The following is a 3,965-nucleotide window of genomic DNA, read 5'->3' as shown; positions in this document are numbered from 1 at the left end:
GTTCTTCTGAGACTGCGCGGTAGTTGGGGCTCCGAAGCAGTTGATCAGGCGGCATCTGCAAACAGTTCGTAGCAGGTTTGCACAGCGTGTCGGCCTCACCACCGCCGTTGCCAAAAATATCTGATACAACATTCATTATCTGCTGGGTGTCCTTGGACCTAATATATTAAAATTGTTTTTGGAATATGGCGGAGTGCTTGGCTTGAAGCACTCTAGCACGGGTCGGCCTGGTATTGCACTGCCTCCGGGATCGGCCAAGGGCATATTACCGCGCGTCTTTTCTTTCTATCTTGGCTCTCATATCCTTTATCGCTCCTACTTCCAGCACGCGGCAGCGAGCGTGGCACGGCTTGAGCCAGTAGGCAGGCCCATGCAATTCCCTTTCCTAACTTCCTATCAGCTACAGCAGCAGCAGCGGCAGCGGGGTAATCCAGCCGCAAGTGCCGACAAGACGACTGAGCGAGGGCGGTCACCTGATGGAGGGTCACATTTTGCTGCAATGAGATTTTCGGCCGCCATCTTGATATCTCGGACGGGCAAGAAACTTTCGAATGCCAGTATGTAAGAGATAACTTCCTTAAAACGTCGTAGTCACATTTAATTCGTTCCTTTTCTCAGACTGGGCGCCTCTAACGCTTTCTAGATTGAAACCATTGGAGCCAATAGTATACTGCAGGAGTCGTCGCACAGCGTAGCCGGACGAGTTTGTATATATGAAGGCTGCCTTATACTTCTTTTGACAATGGCTCTTTAATGTAGCCACGCATAAAGGTGGGAAGCCGGCTGAACGCGTCTCTTAGGCCAAAGAAGAGGTGGTGAGCGCTGAATGAGTTTACACGCGACCCAGAGACTTTCAATCTCTGCAACGTACCTCTGAGTAAAAATCATCTAATATGGCAATGACCCGAATCTTCGGAAGCTAAACAGACTGATCCTTTTGATCAAGTTGGCTGGTAGTCCTACATCCGCAGCCCAAATGCGGATGTACAAAAGACCGTCCTACGCCTGGCGCAGGAGGCTTACTCCAAGACCACCTCTGCGGTCACTGCGTAGGAAGGCCGGCCAGGGGGAGACCCGCCCTGTGGCTGAGCACCTGCCGCGAAGTATATGTTGGTGTAAATAAAGTTTTCTCTCTCTCTCTCTCTCGCTCTGCCGAAAAACGCTATTGTGGCCAAAATTATGAACGCGTTCATAGTCTATTCCATCGGCCGCATGGTTGCGGGCTCTGGCCTCCTTCAGACGTGCAGTGGCCCGGGCACGACGCCTAATCTTGCCGCTGCTTCTATGGCCACCCAGTGCTGACATTCGCGGTCTCAGTTGTGACATCGACTCCATGACGAGCTGGGTTTTCTATCCTTTAGTTATTTTCGTATTTTTCTCTTATTTCGTCGCTGTGGTATCGTCCGCGGTGGGAATCTGCCCCGGTGGCCAAGTGGTAGGGACGCTCGGCACTCAGGCCGAAGACCATGGTGGAGCAAACGCAAAAGGGCCCCTGTGCTCTACCGTTTGAGATCGAAATTACTCCGGAGCTTCCACAATGGCGCCTCTGTCTTCCTTCCTTCACTACCTCCTCAGTCCCTTCTCTCACAACATGATGTGCCCACCGAGAAGTGAGAATGTATCTGGGTCTTTTCCTTTTCTCACGACGAACTTATTCGTGTCAACATCGCGGACGACGACGCTACGCGAAATGCGCAGAACGGATCCGAAATATCTATGCCAGCAAGTATTTCGCTAGGCTACACACACACTCGCCAACACGTCGTACAATAATAGGCATGTTCTTAGGGCAGAACAGCATCTCTTCCAGCGCAGTGTAGACCTGGTAATAGTTGTGGAGAGCGGAGGAACGATAGCTCCGAGCTACACATGCGACTCCTGGCGGTAGCCGCTTGATTCGGCGTCGGTTGGCCAAGAGTGCCAGAAGCATGGATGCAGCAGGCATGCAGTCGTGGTGCGTGCGAGATTTGTGGGTTGCAAGCGTTGATCGGATAGTAATGGAACAATAACAATTGGACGCAGCTGCCCCCCCCCCCCCCCACCGTGTCAGTTTTAAAGTCAAACAAAACTGAGGCTGTCTGGTAAGATATAAGCTGGATGCCGGTTGAAGATTGGGAAGCGCAGAGTAGTATTCTCACTCATAATAATAATAATAATAATAATAATTGGTTTTTTCGGGAAAGGAAATGGCGCAGTATCTGTCTCATATATCGTTGGACACCTGAACCGCGCCGTAAGGGAAGGGATAAGGGAGGAAGTGAAAGAGGAAAGGAAGAAAAAGGGGCCGTAGTGGAGGGCTCCGGAATAATTTCGACCACCTGGGGATCTTTAACGTGCACTGACATCGCACAGCACACGGGCGCCTTAGCGTTTTTCCTCCATAAAAACGTAGCTGCCGCGGTCGGGTTCGAACCCGGGAACTCCGGATCAGCAGTCGAGCGCCCTAACCACTGAGCCACCGCGGCCGGTGTATTCTCACTGAAGAACGCATGATCGCGGCGAATGAAAACAAACGGCCAGCTGAGATATTTAACGACAGCAGAAACTACCTGATTTGGACTCACTTTATTTCGTACATGGAGTTTGTTCGAACATAACGTTGTGACCCCGCGTGAACATCACGAACGCGCTGCGGTTATCTTGAGCTGAGCATTTTTGAAATTTGTGGTGTGCCTTCTAATTGAACATTTGCAGAAACCTGTGATTCGTATTCTCTGCGAGGCTGTTTTTGAAACAAAAGGTGTCGAACCCCCAACTACACATTCCCAACCATGGAGCGAATGAAAACTCAGGATGGTCGCACTCTGCCTACCGCAGAGTCTACGCAGGAAAAAAAGGGAGACCGTCATTTGTCACTAGGCGATTGGGATTAAGGTTTCTCCTCGTTCTGACTGGGGATGCGGGAGGAACGGGGAGGGGGGATGTTGGAGCGAAGGTGTTGTTCAGCAGAAAAATTTTTGAAAGTTTAGCAGGAAGTAGCTCACTACTTCTGGAACGAGAACAAAGACAAAGTAAGTTGTTGGGCGAGTTGGTTTCGATATAACATGACTATAGCAAGAATGGGGCAGAGAAGAAGGGCACAGGCAGGCACACAGCTCATGTGGCTGTTGTGTCCCTGCTTGTATCCTTCTTCAATATCACGTTTGCTGCCCTATAGTCAGGGACGAAACACATTTCCATTTCCTGCCTAGCCTCTATTGCAGTTCTACAGAAGGTTGACTGCAATCCTCTTTTCTAACCTGTGTATACCCTCATACCTTGTCGACGGCTCTCTCGGGACCATCCTGAAGAAAACTGGCGACATTCCTGAGTTTACACAGAAAGGGGAACATGACTCGTTTAGCTTCCACAAAGAATGTGACAGTGTCATATGGGAGCCAGACGTTTTTGTTAGAAAACCAGCATTGCGGAGAAGCTGACGTACAGATTTAGTAGTAGTAGTGGTTGATTAGTGACCCGCAGGGATGCCTTGAATATTCAGGTTACAGTGCTTGGCACCATCACGGACCTTTAACCCCTATACAGAACCTGTCATCCACCCCAGGGCGATGGGTTTTAAGGTGAAGGGTAGAAACCATGAATGGTGGCGGTCGGGACCATGGTCAAGCTGCGGCCGACGGTCTCCCTGTCTGTATACAAGTCGGGGGGCTCCAGGACGTTCCTGTGAATAAGACGGTGAACCACAGGCGACATTTTGGAGCCGTCAATATATCCATATCGCATGAGTACCTCTTGGTCTAAAGAACCTGATCGGTCCCAGAAAAGGAACCCCACCAATGAAACATTCACCATTACCCGACCGCACGTTGAACACTTTCCGCACTTCTTAGAATTACACTCACTGGTAGATAACAACCCCGCTACAGCGACGTCTGTTTTCGTTATCGCTGGAACCCTTGAAAAAATGATTGGGAAAAAGTACAAAGGAAAGAAACTCTCATCTGGTGACCTTCTTATTGAAGTGT

At 50.1% G+C, this 3,965-nt stretch overlaps 1 non-coding gene across 1 annotated transcript; it reads right to left on the bottom strand.

Moving 5' to 3' along the window:
* Positions 1 to 2,393: 2,393 nt before the first annotated feature.
* On the bottom strand, positions 2,394 to 2,465 carry TRNAS-GCU (transfer RNA serine (anticodon GCU)). Its single transcript has one exon. It is a non-coding gene; the product is annotated as a tRNA-Ser (tRNA).
* Between the last annotated feature and the right edge of the window lie 1,500 nt (positions 2,466 to 3,965).

Source organism: Amblyomma americanum, chromosome 5 (genome assembly GCF_052857255.1).
Source record: "Amblyomma americanum isolate KBUSLIRL-KWMA chromosome 5, ASM5285725v1, whole genome shotgun sequence".
Taxonomy (NCBI): Eukaryota; Metazoa; Arthropoda; class Arachnida; order Ixodida; family Ixodidae; genus Amblyomma; species Amblyomma americanum.
The sequence above is the reverse complement of the archived record's forward strand: the minus strand, read 5'-3'. Positions and strand labels throughout refer to the sequence as shown.